This window comes from Ursus americanus, chromosome X, assembly GCF_024610735.1.
Source record: "Ursus americanus isolate L20-20 chromosome X, mUrsAme1.1.p, whole genome shotgun sequence".
NCBI classification, from domain to species: Eukaryota; Metazoa; Chordata; class Mammalia; order Carnivora; family Ursidae; genus Ursus; species Ursus americanus.
The window spans coordinates 109,422,784-109,441,956 of record NC_142164.1 but is presented as its reverse complement, the minus strand read 5'-3'; the positions used below and the strand labels follow the sequence as shown (position 1 = coordinate 109,441,956).

At 42.5% G+C, this 19,173-nt stretch overlaps 1 protein-coding gene and 1 pseudogene across 1 annotated transcript in view; one reads left to right on the top strand and one right to left on the bottom strand.

Annotated features, from left to right (window-relative positions):
• The window catches only part of REPS2 (RALBP1 associated Eps domain containing 2), a 397,176-nt gene extending 382,791 nt beyond the window's left edge, over positions 1-14,385 (top strand). Inside the window, exon 22 of the transcript XR_006776249.2 lies at positions 12,559-14,385. The gene's annotated coding sequence lies outside the window, so the exon portion shown is untranslated. The remainder of the gene's footprint in view (positions 1-12,558) is intronic.
• Positions 8,039-11,614, bottom strand: LOC123779667 (poly(rC)-binding protein 2 pseudogene; annotated as a pseudogene).
• Positions 14,386-19,173: the final 4,788 nt, after the last annotated feature.

The window sequence follows — 19,173 nt, the reverse complement described above, 5'->3', positions numbered from 1 at the left end:
CCCAAATTATTGCAGTCTGGGCTGAGAAGTGCAATAGTAGTTGCCTCTTCCAGACAGAGGGGAAAGTAACCGATGTTTCCCATGTATTTAGGAGGTACCTAGAAGTTTGATTGAGAACATCTCATCTAATCATCAAAACAACTCTAGGTATTATTATTTCCACTTTACAGATGAGGAAATTCAGACTCTGCGAGGTTAAGGCATTTGATCAAGGCCATTCAGATATCTTGGAGCAGGGGCAGGATTTAAACTCTGGTCTGTTGCTCATGCTTCTCTCACTTGATCATGCAGCCTCTCCAAGATAAGCAAAGTCATGGTGGTCACCTTCACTGATTTTATTTAACAAGTATTTATTGAGCATCCACTGTGTACCAGATAAAGAATATATTGACTGTATCCTCAAGAAGTCCTAAAGGATCTCTCATCGTGTGTGGTTGTGTGTGTGTGTGTGTGTGTGTGTGTGTGTGTGTGTGTGTGATGTGAGGCTATGCTTTGGCTTTAGACAGAACTGGAAACTGATCTAGACCCCAACCATATATATTGAGTTTCTCCCCTCCTTTCAGGGCTCTTGGCCTCTTCTTGGAAGATGTGGAGCAGTCATGTTGCGTTGTTTGCCCCCTAAAAAGGCCATACTAATTGAATGGTTTTTGTACACTAAAGAGAGAGGTTGCCAATCATTCATTAGTCAGTTAACCAATTCCCAGTGCTCCAGTGGGTTTGGGATGTGTGTATGGAGCAGGGAAGGGGGCAGAAAGGTAACATCTCTTCTGTGGTTGTCACTCTCAAGAGAAATGTCTGTCTAATTGTGGATGGAAGACAGAGGTCTGGCTTGACAATTAGTGCTGTAGGATTTCATGGTGGACCAAAGGGATGAGAAGAAGCTTCCTGGAGCAGCCACATTTCCAACACTTCTTGTCATGGCTGGCTGGATAGCAAGCATCTCAGCAAGAACACCAGGAGAGGTTAAAATCTCCCCCTTAAAAACCTGGGAGGTGCTTTAACTTCCAAATTCCACTGGGAGGGGTATGTGAGGATTGGAGGGTGGGGATGCTTCTCACTCTCGCTTTCTCTGGAACACACACAAAGCCACCCACAGAGTTAGTGAGTTGCGCCATAAAATATGGCATGGCCATAAATGAAATTACAAAGGAATCGCTTCCAAAGGCTTCACCTTGAAACCTTAACTTCTACATTGTGAGCACACCATTTATTACCACTGCTGCTGGGAGAGGGGCCTGGTAGTGTAATGCAGAGCAGAGAAGACAGGCAGTGTAAGGAGCAGAAAATGATAAGATTTATTGTGGGAATAAAACCCTGGGCAGATAGCCTCTTGTTAAATGTGTGTGTTGGCCCCAAGGTCAAAGCAGTTCACTCCAGGCAAACACAGTGGTCTTGCTGGAAAATTTTCTCAACTACTCTGTGTCTCTGTTGCTCGCTGTAGAATGGCATGTTGAGTAAGGATTGGTGAGTGGGAACATACTTGATTCTCTTTTAGAGATTCTCTTGGCCCATCTTCCCCTTTACTTGTTTGCTTGTGACTTCTTCACCCAGGTAACCTCCAAAATGGTAACCGTGCTCATGACTACCTCACAGCTGTTCCACAGCCCTCACCTGCTGATGACTCTATGACAGCCACCCAAAGCATGCTTCTAATCGATATTGAACAGAGCTCTCTTGAGGGCCTCCTATGGGCCAGGTCCTGGGCTGGGGATGCAGTAATGAACAAGAGAGACCTGGTGCTTTCCCTCAGAAGGGCTGCCTGAGCTTGACCTCAGGTCTTCTTACATCTGGGATGTTGAGCAACCAGTCAAGTTGCTCTTGGAACTCCACAGCTTGAGACCCCATAAGAACTCCTCCCCTCCTCCTGTTTTTTGGAAGATTTAAGGCTCAGAGTTCCAGCCTACCCAGGGATCCTAGCCTTCTCTTCTGGCTTCCCATCAACCACCTCTACTACCCACAACTGTCTACCATGGGACAAATGACACAAACTAACTAGACTAGCACTGTGCATTAGAATTTTCTGCAATGATAGAAATGCTCTGAATTTGTGCTGTCCGATATGGTAGGCACTAGCCACAAGTGGCTACTGAGCACTTAAAATGTGGCCAGTCAGAATGGGATATGCTGTAAGTGGAAAATTTCAAAGCCATAGTACAAAAAAAAATGCAGAGTATCGCAGTGATAATTTTTATGTTGATTCTATGTTAAAAATACAACAGTTGGAACAAAGAGTAAAAAAATATAATAGTTTGAACATATGCTATTAAAATCAATTCACCTGTTTCATTTTATTTTTCTATTGTGCTAAAAAATTTTTAAATTGCATATGTAGTTTGCATTATATATTTTTTGGACAGTGCTATTCTAAACCTTTAGAATAACCTTTCTTATCTGGAAAATGAAGGGGATAGGCCAAAGATTGTTAAGGTGCATTCATCTCAAAGACACTGTGATTCCCCCTGACACCTGATGTACTGTGAATTGACTACCGAGCAATGTGAACCATGGTCAAGGTTAATGTAGCAAGCACAGTCAGCGCTGCACTCACATCCCCTCAGCACTTATTATTCTAGTACACCTGAAGGCATGCCAGCTCTTCTCCTTAGGGTTCTCTGTCAACCTGCAGGAGGGGAGGCCAGCAATGCCTGTAGGAGAAGCCTGCACTGAGTTGGAGGGTAAACCCCTCAGTTTCCATGCCACCCGGGCGGCACACTTTAGGCCAAGTTCTACACAGTTTCCGAGAGGTCCCCATCAGGATTGAGCCTCAGCACCCACAATGGTACCCTGCTCACTAATACTCCATTTATTGGCTTCCTTCCCTTCCCTGTCTCATTTCCCCATTCCCCTACATTGCTTGCTGGAATCACTTCCTAAGTAAACTACTATAGTTCTATCCTTTTCTTAGAGTCCGCATCTGGGTAGATGCAACCTAAAATAGTGAGCCCCTAGCCCAATAAGGTAATGATGTTTAAGGGCACCATCCCAGGAGCCTTTCAGTGGCTTTTCCTGTTTTATCAGCCCATCAGAATCTCTGGCACATTAACCAACTAGTAGATGCTTAATGTTGTTCTTGAGTCTCTCCCATTCCACAGGACTGTAGACATGACTACTGGCAATCTCTCCTTGCCCTCCCAAACACGCTCCCTCACATGAATTGGCACTTTGAGCTACGTTTCACTTGCATTAATGACTTCTATTTTAATGCTAGTTTCCAACCTCAGTTTTCATCAGACTGAGCTCCTGGTTTCATTTTCTCCTAATTGCAATAAGATGCCCTGAGACATCTTAGGCATGATGGGTCCTGGGTGGGTGTAAATTGTTTGCTGCTGTTGAAGACACTCTGGGAGGGAACCTTCTGGGATCTGACAGGAAGTTGTTCCAGATGTCAGAAATCCAAGGCCAAAAAATAAAAATAAACTCCAGTTACTAAACTGATCAGGGTCTGGCATTTCGGAAATAAGAGAGCCTCTAGGATGAGCAGAATTTGAGCTCTTTGGAAATGGTCCAGAGATACAGCAAATATATGGCTTAGGAATGTTCTGGAAGTTAGAAGATGGATTGTGGACATTTAAGGAATCATTTTCTCATGTCACATCAGGAATTAGAGTCCTAGAAGAACAGGAAAGGATCTTAGGAATTCTCTTATCCACCCTACACCCTCTAATTGTATGAGTGAGGAGCACTGAGGCACAGAGAGATGAAATGATGGATCTATAGACACATCGATAGTGAGCTGAATCTAGAAACAAGTTCATTGCTTTTCCAACAACCCCGGAGCACCACCCCTGGTCTTTGTACAGAAGAACCAGTGATTCCAGACCAACAACCATTGTTCCCACCCTCATCACCAGGGAGTCCTGGAGAGTCAGGACAACCAAGGGAAAGACTAGAATCTTCAGAGCTGTCTCCTGGCTGCACAAGACGATGAGAACCACAGTTGATAGCCACCCAAGAGGGATTACCCAGGGTCTAGCCAGAGGGCTGGTGTGTGAAATGCACTGCATTACAAATTAATCCAACCTGCTGAAGCGTCATGTGAACTGGAAGACTATTTTTGGCAAACCTCATGCCCTTGGGCTCTGTGCTAGGCCCCCAGGGATGTGAATCACTTGGGCACTGCTCTGAAGCTGTTTATAATTGAAATAGTGAAGACTAGGCAGACAGTGAACCAATTTGAAATATAGAAACATGATTACCAACTTTCTTTCACCAGATACTTGGTTGAAGCCTGGCATGTGATTTTCACCCCTTCCCATTCCTGGAATTCTCCAATAATTCCATGAATATGCGTTGTATCCTATCACAATGCTCATTAAGTTCTTTAGGGATAGAGATGATATTTTTATTCATTCATTCATGCATGCATGCACTCAGGCATTTATTCAACAAATTTATTGAGTGCCTTCTAGAAGTCACTAGGGATGGGAGGGAGTGCTGGGTGAAGTAGAGGGCAGAATAAAAGATGTCTCAAACCCTTCAGTGCCTTCCCCTATTAATCAGAATATAAGCTCAAGTCCTTAGAACCATCTGGAAAATCTGTCCTGATGCCCCAGTCCTTTACTGTCTCTCTGGTATCTTGATATTCATAGTCTGGTTGGAGGTAGAGAAGGCTGTTAGGTGAGGTTAGAAGGGATGACTAGTTTCATTCATTTAATTTATTTAATTCATTTATTCATGCATTCACTTATCCGACACACATTTAGTATGACCTCCATGTCAGGGCCTGTGCTGAATACTGGGTTAGTGATGGTAAATGATGTTTCAGTTCTCATGAACCTTATAGTCTATAGAGAAGCGCTCTAGTGAGAAAACAGATTGGCAAATGTCTAAACAGTCCTACATTTTGATAAGCTCTCTGAAGAAAAAACAAGACACAGGGGAAAGAATAATGGGAGAAACCTAATTTATATTGAGGGCCAGAGAAGGCATCTCTGGCGGAAATAATCTTTAGATTGAGGCCCTAAAGAGGAAGATTAGTCAGGGAGGGGTAGAGGCGAGAAAGGAGATTTTTCAGGCAGAGGGAAAGGATTGCCGGAGAGGTTCTGAAGTTGGCACGCTGAGAGTGCTCCAGGCCACCGTTGAGCTTTGGCCGCCGCGGTCCGCAGTTCTGCATGGGGCATGCTGGTAAACCGCTGTGCCCTTGGGCAACCAGCGAAGGCAGGTCTGTGGAAGGGGGTGGGGGTAGAATATAACGAGGGTCTCTCAAGGTACAGCCACCTTAACACGTAAGAGTTCTGGGAGGAGAGTTATAGAGAGTGATCACGTGAAGCTGACTCCCCTACACACACCCCCTCACCCTCCTACTGGGACGCACTTTGTTGGCCAGAATTAAGTAGGGTCCACTCCTGTTTGTATCAGGGACAAAACATGCAAAACAGGAAAAGTTCTCTTTGCCTTCTTCCTCAGCTTCCCCAGGACTTCATGCCACAGAAGACATACTGAACTTAAAATCAGAAGGGTCTTGCATTTGTTAGTTGAACTTGAACTACTCGAAGCTTTTCTAGTCTGTAATATGAAGATACTATATCTGTCCTATTTCCTCACAACTTTTATGCAAAGGTTTAAAAAATTGGAAAGCATTAGAAAATGTATCTGTTTTTAAATTTGAGACTTTATTTTTAGAGCACTTTGAGGTTCACAGCAAAAGTGAATATAAAGGTACAGAGATTTCCCATACAGCCCCTGGCCGCCACCTGCCCCCCGCCCCCCCACACACAGCCACAGTCTCCCCAACTAGCAACGTCCTCCACCGGAGCGACTGTTTCTGATAACCACTTAGCCTATTATTACTTTTCTTCCTGAGTGTAAAACTACTTGTGCCAGAGTAGATGAATTAAATTGCAGCACCTTTGTACAAGGCGGAACACTAGATGTACATGGAACGAGGACCTGAAACTGAAAATTATTTCCATTTCGCAGTTTTCCTTTTGAACGCTTGCTCTCCGAATCTGGCCAGCATCACAGCCTTCTATACCAGGAGTTAACTTCAGTTGTTGCTTCCTTCAGTAGTCAACTCTCCTCCGCATTATAACATTTTTCTTCTATTTTAAAAGCTGTGGTGAAAGTGCTAGCCTCTGAAAGGGATTAAGTGGGTTAATTTGCATTAAAAAGACCCTTTATTTAGAGGGTATTTAAAATCTCTAAATACCACCACCACTCTCCACCCCTCCCCCCAGACGGTGACTGGGGAGGGGGGCACGGACTCCAACTATAACAGGTCTGAGACTAAACCCAGCCCAGCCCATTCCCCCACCCCCCGCTCCCCTGGGCACATTTGGAAATCTTGTCTTTCGTATCAGGTTGCACGTGAAATCTTTGTCAAATCTTTTTTTGTACACACTCATAAATAATACTACCCAGAGTATCACTAATAGTCACAAGACATAGTGGGTGAATTTCAATGACTGAACTGCCCTGGAGAAAACGAATGGACTGTTAATGGGATCGCTCTCAAATAATAGCTAAATTATTAAACCGTAGTGTGGGGCTGTCATTTCCTTAGTGTGGCAAATTAGATTTGGAGGTGCCAGGGCGCACGTCTCAGGAATATTACATTGCATAGCCCTTTGGAGGGATTTTAAGCTCTTCTATAGCCTTCTCGCTTTTACCAGAGCTCATGTTGATTTCTATTTTTTGTTGGCTTTTATTAGTAGAGGGTGTAGCAGACAGTATTGGTTTTCTGCCACGTCCCCTTGGTATGCACCTCTGTGCCAAAGGCTCTTTACTGCAAACACCTGCAAAGCTCCACCAGCGCCAGCGGGGAATTTTTCTAGCCCTAGGAGCATCTGGGCCCGCCCTCAGGGCAAGCCCGAAGTACTGGAGGCCTAATCCCTCCACAGCTGTCCTCATCTAATGATGGATGCGAGTAGTGGATAAATACCCAGCTGCCTCTCCCCTCCATTGGAGCAGCTCTGGGGTGGAGTAGCTCTGGGGTCTGCGGCAACAATGGGCTCTGGGAGTTCCCCAGCAGAACTGAGCTCCGGTGACCCCTAGGGTTCCATAACGTCCCCTTTACTGGAGGCCTTCCCTTCCTGTCCCACTCCCCTCCGCTGCTGTTTCCTCCAATTGCCACCCAAAGAAATGAAGAGTTCTCAAAAATCCTTCTCTTAGGTTCTGCTTCTAGGGTAACCCACAGCAAGACAAAAGTGAATGTAAAGATTTTTTCCCCTACCAATTACCATGAAGCAGAGGCAACACTTTATAATTCCCTTTCACAGAGCAACTTTGCCAAGTCTGGATGGCAGCATTTTACAGTGGGAAAGCCATGAACCCTGAGTTCAGATCCTGCCTTTGCCATTGACTGGCTGACTGACTTCTGTGACCTTGCTCAAGTTATTTTGCCTCAGTGAACCTCAGTTTCCCCACTTTTAAAGAGGGATAATGATATTGCCCTCCAGAACGGTTAAGAGGATTAACTATGTAACGTAGGTCAACAGCACGGCACAGCGCCCGGTGTACAGTAGCAGACCAGGAAATAGTTCTTTGACCTCCAGTAGGCCATTCCCAGCCTCTACCAGTGCAACGTAATGTTCCTGTCCTTGTAGCTTTTGTCGCGGGAGAATAAAACGAACAGATACCCAGAGCAAGAATGTATCAAGATCCGAGAGCTTTCTGTAATTACAAAACAATGGTAAAGATAACTATGAGAAAGGTTTTCCTTACCTGGTTAAAATTTTTTTTCCAGTCCACTTTTTCACTATTTATTTTAAAAATTCTGACGTTACAGATTAAACTGAATTGTATTAACATTCTACTCTTGTATTCTACTATGGCAAACAAAAAAAAATTCATGAGCAAAAAAACCCCAAAATAAAGCAAAACACAGAGAAGCGTATAAAACTAAATATGGAACTGAGCTCTAACAGCTGAATGGAGAAAGGAATTAAAATAATTTAAAAATCCCACGTTTATGGTAAAGTGTAAAGAAACAAAATTTACAGACTATTTAAAAACTGAAATTGCTGACTGTTCAGAAACTACCCAGATGGATCAAGAGGGGTGAACAGCCAAAAAGGCTTCTAGATGAATCTGCATTGTTTTAGCCACTTCCCATGCTACCCACCTCTGAGGGGAGACTGGCGCTTAGGTACTGAACCAGGCTAGTGCTGGCAGCAGGCCCAGTGGTGGTAGCTTGCCCGTTGGTAGATCCTTTCACTGGGCTTGCAATTTTGATCTATACCCAAGACATCTGGTGTATCTTAGTGATTCTGGCATCCTGACACCCCATCCTGCAGCCAACTAAAACGCTTGGAATGGGAAGTTCGTGAGCCATCTCGGTAGATGCATCCAAACCTGTTCAATAGCCTTTCACCTCTGGCGAGTGGATTCAGTGTCACTGAACCCAGGGTGGCCACGCATCAGAGGAAAACGAGACTGTTGCTTTGCCAGCAGGGGCAGCTTGGTCCATGTGGCCTCGGAATGGCACGCTGTCCTTGAATGGTATGGGGCTCTGGAGGGAGTGCCTCCAGCTCAGGGTCGAGGCACAGGGATGGGCGCATGTGAGCAAAGCTCCCACGATTGCTGCCTGTGTTTTGCCTCTCCTGACCGCCTGCAAGGATGACCAGAGAGGTGGATGACCTTCGGGGTTGGGGTGACTCCACCATGACCAGATAGGTCTGTCTGACACACTCAGTGATGGTTGCCAAATGCCAGCAGTTGTCACGGCCTGCTCAGTTGAATTGGGAAGCATACTGCCAGCCACTCGGACCTGGGCCCCTGCACTCTCTGTAGAATTTCCTTGATCTTGAAGCTACCTTTCCCAGTGAGAGAGCCACCCTGAGAGCAGGAACCATCAGGCTCAGGGCGACCAGCGTCTACTGCCAGCTGTGCTATTGTGCTGATGTCCTCTTCCAGTCTGTCAAAATCATCATGGCTAAGGACTTAAAGGTAGGATTGGTGGGCCCAGCCGAAGTGGTAATTCTCAGCACAATTCCTTTCTCAGATGTTGATATGTGCACCACTCTCCCCACAAATCTTGATTGAGTCTCCTTGCTTTCTGATGATACTGCCAGCTTCCTTTACATGTGTGAGGAGCTGGATGGTGAATGTGACCTTTAATTTGTTTTCAGTTCTAGCCTCTTGCTACCTGCAGGGCCCCTGTCACCTTCCTGCCAATCCCTAGTGTTCCTCCCCTGGCCTTCTGCCCTTCCCCTTCCCACCCACTCCCCTTTTCTCTTTGGGCCTGCATTTTAGGGCTTTCAGCAGTACCAATGACTAAAGAAAAGACTTTACCATTCAAAGTCCAGCTCCCCAGAACTCTGCTGGACAGGGAGATAGGTGTGATTAAAGGAGACACACCACGCACTGAGCATGAAAGTAAAACAATTGATAGATTTGATGACATTTACATGAAGAAATTTTGTTCAACAAAAGACCGTGTTAAGAAGGAGAAAAAGCAAGCCATAGAGCAAGAGAAGATACTAGCAACTCACTCCTATACCCAACAACGAACTTTCATCCAGAATAGACTAAAAAACTCCCACAAATTGAGAAAGAAATAGGAACTCAGTAGAGAAAGGAGCAAAAGGCTTGAACATGAGCTGCACAAAAGAGGATATCCAAATGATCAATAAACATAATAAAATGTGCTCAACCTCATTACTAATCAGAGCAATGCAAATTAAAATCGCCACTATACATCGAATAGATTGGCAAAAATTAAAACATCTGACTTTACCAAGTATGACCTAGAATGTAGAGTAACCGGAGCTCTCACACACTGTTGGGAGGAGTGTCCATTAGTGTCCTCAATTTGAGAAAGAGTTTGTCGTTACCTGTTGAAGTTGAAGATAGCTCTACCCTATGTCCCTCCAATACATACTGTATAATTCCATTTATGTAGCTTTCAAAAACAGACAAAACAAGCGTATAATTTAGGTATGCATACGTAGGTGGCAAAGCAATAAAACTCTGCAAGGAAGTCGTTCCCGTAAAGTCAGGGAAATGAAGGGAGAAATTTGTAATGGGCCAGGAGGACACAGGAGTCTAGTGGAGAGGTTGGTAGGGTTCTATTTCTTGACTTGGGTGGTAGTTACAGGAGTGTTTGGTCTATAATAATTCGTTATGCTACATGTTTGTACTTCTCGTACCTTTCCATTTGTGTGTTGTATTTCATTTTAAGAAAGTTTAGGAAAAAGTTTTCTCCAAGTATGCTCTGAGAAACATTGGTTAATGAGGTTTTACTATGTTACTCACAGAAAGGATTCCATGGTCGAATACATTGCAGCCCCGGAATAAATAAGGGTATGTTGTGACATTCCGAGAGGAATCAAGAGTATGCACTGAGTTGTGTGACCACAGAGCCCTTTTCCTGAGGGACATTTTAAAGGGTATATACTTAAGAAAAGTGATGGGAAAAAACACACAGCAAGTCCCATTTTTACGAGCCTGTTGATCTGGTGCTACCAAGGGCTTCAAGACCTTTATGCAAAGCATAAAACGCAAAGTAGCAAGCAAATTAAGTTTTAAGTTGTGCTGAACTGGAGGCCCTCACTATTCTTAAAATTTTCATAATTTCAGGTGATTATTCAATTGATCCCAAATAATGAGTAGTGAGGGGTCAGCCCCCACGCATACCCATACTTTCTGCCATGTTTGTTCCAGTTTTCTTAGTCGTTACATTGATAATTGTTTGTGGATGGATGGAGCAACCCATATTTGCTTACTTCTTGTTTTATGCTTCTCCCAAGTTATGAGCAAATCATTCTGATGGGATCCCACATCTGCCCTAATGCCAGTGCTGTAACTCTGCTCTCACTGGGACACTAGGTCAGTTCGCTTTCATTGTATAACCACCCCCAAAAGTGGCTTAAGATGACAACCACAATTCTGTGCTCTGGAAATTTGGGCTAGGGTCAGATGGAGTCTTCTGCTGGTCTTAACTGGGTGTCACTCGTGTCCACAAGCCACTGCTGGGCTAGCTAGGACACTGGCCGGCAGTTAGCTAGGATATTGGAAGCAGCCATTTTAGTTCCAGACATGGATTTCTCTCATCATCTGTCACGTAGCCCTGGATGGGCTTGTTCACATGGCAGCTCTAATAAGAGTCCTAAGAATAGCAAGAGGGGCGCCTGGGTGGCTCAGTGGCTTAAGTGTTGAACTCTTGATTTCAACTCAGGTCGTGATCTCAGGTCATGATCTCAGGGTCCTGGGATTGAGCCCTGCATCTGGCTCCCCGCTCAGCCAGGAGTCTGCTTGAGATTCTCCCTCTCCCTCTGCCCCTTACCCCCGTGCACAGACGCACACACACACACACACACACACACACACACACACTCTCTCTCTCTCTCTCTTTCTCTCTAATAAATAAATAAATCTTTAAAAAACAAAAGCCAGAATAGCAAGAGAGGGCTAGCCCCAACGTGCAAGTGCTTTTCAGATCTTTGCTTGTATCACATTTGTTATTATCCTATTGGTCAAATAGATCACATGGCCAAATCTGGAGTCAGTGTAGAAGGAGACTACACAAGGGTATGGCTATAGGGAGATTGAACAAATCAGGAGCCATTACTGAATCAATCTGCCAAAGGTATTTCTGGAGTCATAACCATTCATTATCAAAACTATCTCTAAAACTTCTCTGACTTACGGCACCTCTGGTACCAGTCAAATTCATTGCTGAATTGTATTTTTAAAAAAACCTGTTCATCAGTCTTTTCAAGGAATGATCCAAATACGAAAGGCTGATTAAAATAGAGATCTATTACATTTTCAAAGATATGATGAAATGTAAATAGTTTCCCCTAGGGAAAGTGTGCAAGATGATTATTCAAGGAGAAATTTAATTATAACCTTAAAAAAACCCAGGAATTCTAGCAGATATGGATTATCATTAGATTGCATTTGTTACAGAAATACAAAAACTATGACCTTTCCTTCAATTCCATTTGTTTTTATTTAACAAAATCTGTTTCTTGGTTTTTCTCAACTTGACTCTGTCATGTTTACAATTTAACTGTTGCAGACTTCGAATTATTATCTAAGACTGGACATATTAACTCTGTCTGTTGGAAGAGCAAAAGCCCGTCATGTTGGGTAATAATGGCCGTAGGAGGCAGTCAGGAAAGGCAGACAGTCCCAGGCGTGCTTTCTGTCGTTTTTAGACATTGACAGTCTATGGCTATGGCCATGGTGAGTTGTAAAGGGTCTCACATCTTCAAGTCCTAACAGTATTTGGGGGCAATTTCTCTCAGCAAATGGCAAGGATCATCAAGTGACTCCAGATGGGAATACCAATCTTGATTCCGTTTGACCACTTAAGGCCACCATCTTGTGCTGACTTTATACTATCAACACCACAAGAAGGATTTTCACTAAGAATTTTAGGCTTTCAGTTTTGTCACCCGTAGTTAAGATGTGCTACTTTTGCTTTGGATGGCACTGAAGTCTACAGACTATATAGAATTTGATCAAGTCATAGTTTTTTCTAAACTTTTTATTTTTAAGGTGAGATGATGCTGATGCTGATGCTGATGATAGAGTAGGAGCTCTTGCCAAGTTCTTGACAGGAAGCATATCATTTAATCCTTACAGCCACCCTCTTATCTCTCTTTGACACAGGAAAAACCAGAGGCATCAAGAAATTAACTAACTTGCTCAAGGACCAATGACTTATAAATGATGGCATCAGGATTTGAACCCAGGTCTGATTCTGAAGTTCTGCTCTTAAGTACTCCGCCACCCCACCCCCTGCTGGGAACTTGCTGGGTATGTCTGAGCATCGTCATCATCATCTACACTTTTGTTGAGCACTCACCGTAGTGTGGGCAGAACTGTGCTGGAAGTGTGGCATAAAAATGCCGCTTGCACAATAGAAAGTGGGATAAACAACCTTATAAATAGCTCTCTCTAGTTGGCAGCCTTGGTGGAGAGGGAAAGCATAAATTAGAAGAACTTTGTCAATGGACAAACCTGCTTTTAGTTAGAAGTTTAACACCCTCCACCTCCCTCAACAGATCTCTGTAAGAGTTGATAACAAGCAACAAAATGGAACATTTGGAGTCCTAGCACATCTCCACCATAACCACCCCTGAAATTGATTTACTTGATGAAGTCATATGAAGTTAGGGAGCCCAAGAGAGAGCATCCTTCATATCTCACAGCTATGACTTTCAGATACCAAATCCTTGAGAAATTACCTTTTACATTTCCGTATAGTTTTGCGTCCGTCTTAGGTCAGTTAAAGGCACAGACTCGGGAAACACACTGCTTGGGATCAACCCCAGAGCTGCCATTTTACTAGCTGTGTGACCTTGGACAAGTCATTAAACCTTTCTTGGCCTTCATTTCCTCAACTGGAAAAAGGGAATGATGATAGTATTCTTTGCAATTTAATTATTGTGGAGATTAAGATAATATATGTAAAAACACAGTGTCTGGGACATAGTAAGTGGTATTTAGTTGTTAGTTATTAATATTATTATTCTGCCAAACAGCTTAAATCTGGTAGGGGTTTTCAGGTTTTTTTTTAATTAAGAATTTTTTAGGTAATTAAAAAAATTTTTAATAGAAAAAGCAATTTTTTTCTGATTTAAAAAGTAATGCGTGTTCATCTGAAACTAATGATGTACTATATGTTGGCTAATTGAAATTAAAAAAAAGTAATGCACATTCTTTGTGAATGTTTAGAAACTGCAGAGTTATACAAAATTGCTTTTGAACTTTTAAGTATCCAGATTTTACTGGCCTGAGATAATATATGGAACAATCCAGAAGTTAGTGGCTGGAAGCAATGATCATTACTTCATCATTCTGTGGTTGGCAGGTTGGGTTCAGTGTATCTCTGCAGTCTTCTGGATGGTTGGCTGGGGCTGGGTGCTTGAGCATGACCTTATTCATAGCTGGCAGTTGGCAGAATGTTGACCAGAACACCTCAGTTTTCCTCCACATGACCTTTCCAGCAGGCTCTTCACTTGCTGGAGAACAGGCTCTTCACCTCTTCACATGGTGGCCTCAGGGTTCCAAGGGCAGCAACAAGAGGCAAAGCAGCAAAGCCCAAGCATTTTTTGCCCCTCTGCTAGTACCACATCTGCGAATGTCTCATTGGCCAAACCAGTTACATGGCTAAGCATAGATTTAAGTGGTCAAGAGACAGACTTCACCTTTTGATCTGAGGAGACCCAAAGTCACAATGCAAAAGGGCAGAGATAGAGATAGGAGTAATTTGTGCTGATTTTTTGCAATTCAGCACAGGTAAATACTGTTAAAAATGATGTATCTATAGGGGCGCCTGGGTGGCTCAGTTGGTTGAGCGTCCGACTCTTGATTTCGGCTCAGGTCATGATTTCAGAGTTGTGGGACCTAGCTCTGCATGGGCTCCACGCTCAGCGGGGAGTCTGCTCGGGATTCTCTCCCTCTCCCTCAGCCCCTCCCCCACCCCCAACTCTCTCTCTCAAATAAATAATCTTTTAAAAAATAACATATATATAAATACATATGTGTGTGTATATGTGTGTATATATGTATACATATACATATATATTTTTTACATGAAAAAACATACACCCAAACAAAAGTGATTGTTTTTTTATTATTTCTAGATATTTTTTTAAGTGATGCTATTAAACATGGTATTTTGTACCTTGTGTTTTTTTCCCATTAATTACATCCTGGGGCATTTTAATGTCCTCATTTTAAGATGTGCATAATATTACATTGTATGGATTTACCATGACAAATTTAAACAAAGTGTCTTGTAGGCCTTATAGGGTGTTTCCAATTTTGCAGTAAACTTCTGAATATGTAGACTTTTATGCATTTTTCTAATTAGTTCCTTGGTGTTCATGTTTCAACCCCTGACATATAGCAAGAATACTCTACAGAAAGAGTCTATCCAGAGAGGATATTCAAAATATTCAGCAACAGAATGGATACTGACCTCAGCATAGAGCAGAGTCCCCAAGGTAACCCTTTCATTGCTGGATTCAGATGTCCAGGAGACAGGAGAGAGGGCCAGCAGCCGGGGCAGTGAGTGGTTCTCAAAAGTGGTGGTGGGGGGCTATCTTATTTCCCTGTACAAGGGTACTAAATCTCAGCCATGGAGAAATGTGCGCAATCTGTTTTCCATCACCCTCCCCAACCGGAGGTGGTGTCTTTTTTTTTTTTTTTAATCTTTGCCAATCTGATCCATGGTAACAACAAAAATAATACCATCTTTTATTTTGTATTTTTCTAACCATAAGCAAGGGCACTTTTTTATGTTTCATCACTCCTGGTTTTGGGTTGTTATTGTTGCTTTTGATGAATTGCCCGTTTATGTCCTCTGCCCATTTGGGGGGGGTGTTATTCTTTTCATTAAAAAGCTAATATTTATTGATGCCTTACATTGTGTCACTACGCTAAGCCCTTAATAGGCATTACCTATTTCAACATTCACTGTGACCATGTAGAGTTATGATTCCCATTTTAGAAATGTGAAAATAGAGGCAGATTCAGTAATGTGCCCACCAGGATCTTGTATGTAAGTGCTGGGGCCAACACTCGAATCCAGACAGCAGATCCTGTGACTGACGTTCTTAATCATTCTGACCTATTCTCTTGCTACTGCAGTGTTTACTTATAAGAGCTTTTTACATATGGATATTCATTGTTTTAATACATCTTGTACGTTTTTCCTACTTTGTCCTACTTTTAACTTTCCTTATGGCATTGCTTGCTGTATAGGAGTTTAAAAATCCTACAGATGCACGTTTCTGTATGAATTTTTTTCAGTTTGAGGTTTAATTGACAAATAAAATTGTCACGTATCTAAAGTGCACACCATGATGATTTGATACCCATGTGCATCGTGGAAAAATTCTCATCACCCCACATATTTCCTTTTTTTTTTTTTTTTGGTGAGAACACTTAAGTTCTACTTTCAGCAAATTTTAATTATATAATGCAGTATTATAAACTATAGTCACCATGTTATACGTTAGAGACTTAGAACTTATTTGTCTTAGGACTGATAATTTTATACAGTTTAAAAATATTTGAAATGGTCAAATATCTCAAGCTGTTTTCTTAATGGTTTTGTCTCTAATAGCATTCTCAGATGTTCCCTATCAGAAAGATATAAAAATATTCATCTTTATTTTCTTCTATATAGAACTTCAGAATTGCTGTGTAGGAAAGGATTTTTAAACCACACACACAAAGAGAGAAAGAGAGAGAGAAAAAGAGAGAGAGAGAGATTTGGTAAATGGTTTGAACCAGGGGAAAATGTGCAGTTCTTGGTCCTCATTTGAGATGCCCCAAATAGACCAGAACCCGTATTAGAGAATATGCTTCAAGGGATCATTGGAACTTGCGTCCTTGCCAGAGAGCTATTTTCTTACACTTCTGTGATTCCTGATAAACACCAAGAAACACAGTACAAGAACATAAAAGAGACAAGTGTGTTTTAATTTAGGCTCCACAAACCTAGATATTAGCCATGGTACCACAATATCCCAAGCCAAAATACCAAACAATGATGGATTTATTGTTTCCCTAATTTAAAACAAGCCTGATTTATTTTTAAAAATGCAACCTCAAAACACAACTCACCAGACGTGATATGGAATGTATTATATGCCTAACCAAAAAACAAAACGCTACTCGGTACAGTGGATTTGAAAATTATCTTGCTATTAATAGAACTCCCGGATGGCCGTGATCTGTTGGGTTTGATACATTCAGGTTCTGGCAGCTGCCAGGCACTGAAGACAAGACGTTCCATACGTTATTACTTAATAAAGAAACTACGTCATAAAATAGCCCTTTCATGAATTTTTTAAAAAAAGATTTTGAAGAGCCCAATTTCATCTTTAAGAAGTCTGTGTTGCTGAGTATGTTTGGCAAAGTAGCAGTGTGATTAACAGAGTCCTCTGGAATTGTGTAAAATCGAGAGCAGCTCGGGTACCCTGTTCCTTCCATGTCTTCAGCTGGCCGTATACACCCGCAACAAAGATTTGTTGAATCTAAAAGCGTCCCTCTCTTTCCTTTTATATTTTGAGGGTCTGAGCTACTGATTGAAATGTTTCTATTGAGGACCTTTACAAACCTATCGTTGGACAGATAACTTTATCAAGAGTTTAAGGTAACACTGATCTATTCTGCTAGGCTCAAAATACTTTTTATTTTTTTTAGTATTTTTTATTATATTATGTTAGTCACCATACGGTACATCCCTGGTTTTTGATGTAAACGTCGATGATTCATCAGTTGCGTGTAACACCCAGTGCACCATGCAATACGTGCCCTCCTTACTACCCATCACCGGTCTATCCCATTCCCCCACCCCCCTCCCGTCTGAAGCCCTCAGTTTGTTTCTCAGAGTCCATAGTCTCTCATGCTTCATTCCCCCTTCTGATTACCCCCCCTTTCTTTATCCCTTTCTTCTCCTACCCATCTTCCTGGTTCTTATGTTCCACAGATGAGAGAAACCATATGATAATTGTCTTTCTCTGCTTGACTTATTTCACTTAGCGTTATCTCCTCCAGTGCCGTCCATGCTGCAGCAAATGTTGCGAAATCGTTCTTTCTGATAGCTGAATAATATTCCATTGTACATATGGACCACAACTTCTTTTTTTTTTTTTAATGATTTTTTATTATATTATGTTAGTCACCATACAGTACATCCCCGGTTTCCGATGTAAGGCTCGATGATTCATTAGTTGTGTATAACACCCAGTGCACCATGCAATACGTGCCCTCCTTACTACCCATCACCGGTCTATCCCATTCCCCCACCCCCCTCCCCTCTGAAGTCCTCAGTTTGTTTCTCATATGGACCACAACTTCTTAATCCAGTCATCTGTTGAAGGGCATCTCGGTTCCTTCCACGGTTTGGCTATTATGGACAATGCTGCTATGAACGTTGGGGTGCATATGGCCCTTCTCTTCACTACGTCTGTATCTTTGGGGTAAATACCCAGTAGTGCAATGGCTGGATCATAGGGTAGCTCAATTTTTAACTTTTTTTTAACAGATTTTATTTATTTATTTGACAGAGATAGAGACAGCCAGCGATAGAGGGAACACAAGCAGGGGGAGTGGGAGAGGAAGAAGCAGGCTCATAGCGGAGGAGCCTGATGTGGGGCTCGATCCCATAACGCTGGGATCACGCCCTGAGCCGAAGGCAGACACTTAACTGCTGTGCCACCCAGGCGCCCCTCAATTTTTAACTTTTTAAGGGATCTCCACACTGTTTTCCAGAGTGGCTGTACCAACTTGCATTCCCACCAACAATGTAGGAGGGATCCCCTTTCTCCACATCCTCTCCAGCAATTGTTGTTTCTTGCGTTGTCAAGTTTTGCCATTCTAACTGGCGTAAGGTGGTATCTTAGTGTGGTTTTGATTTGAATTTCCCTGATGGCTAATGATTTTGAACATTTTTTTCATGTGTCTGTTAGCCATTTGTATGTCTTCATTGGAAAAGTGTCTGTTCATATCTTCTGCCCATTTTATGATTTGTTTATTTGTTTCTCCTGTATTGAGTTTGAGAAGTTCTTTGTAGATCTTGGATACCAGTCTTTTATCTGTAGTATCATTTGCAAATATCTCCTCCCATTCCGTGGGCTGCCTCTTAGTTTTTTTGACTGTTTCCTTGGCTGTGCAGAAGCTTTTTATCTTGATGAAGTCCCACAAGTTCATTTTTCTTTTGTTTCTCTTGTCTTTGGAAATGTGTCATGAAAAAGATTGCTGTGGCTGATGTCGTAGAGGTTGCTGCCTATGGTCTCCTCTAGGATTTTGATGGATTCCTGTCTCACATCGAGGTCTTTCATCCATTTAGAGTTTATCTTTGTGTATGGTGTGAGAGAGTGGTCAAGTTTCATTCTTTTGCATGTAGCTGTCCAATTTTCCCAGCACCATTTATTGAAGAGACTGTCTTTTTTTCACCGGATGTTTTTGCCTGCTTTATCAAAGATTAGTTGCCCAAAGAGCCGAGGGTCCATTTCTGGGTTCTCTATTCTGTTCCATTGGTCAATGTGTCTGTTTTTGTGCCAGTACCATGCTGTCTTTGTGATCACAGCTTTGTAGTACAGCTCGAAATCCGGCATTGTGATGCCCCCAGCTTTGTTTTTCCTTTTCAACAGTCCCTTGGCGATTCGGGGCCTTTTCTGGTTCCATATAAATTTAAGGGCTATTTGTTCCAGTTCTTTGAAAACTGTCATCAATATTTTGATCGGGATAGCATTGAAAGTGTAG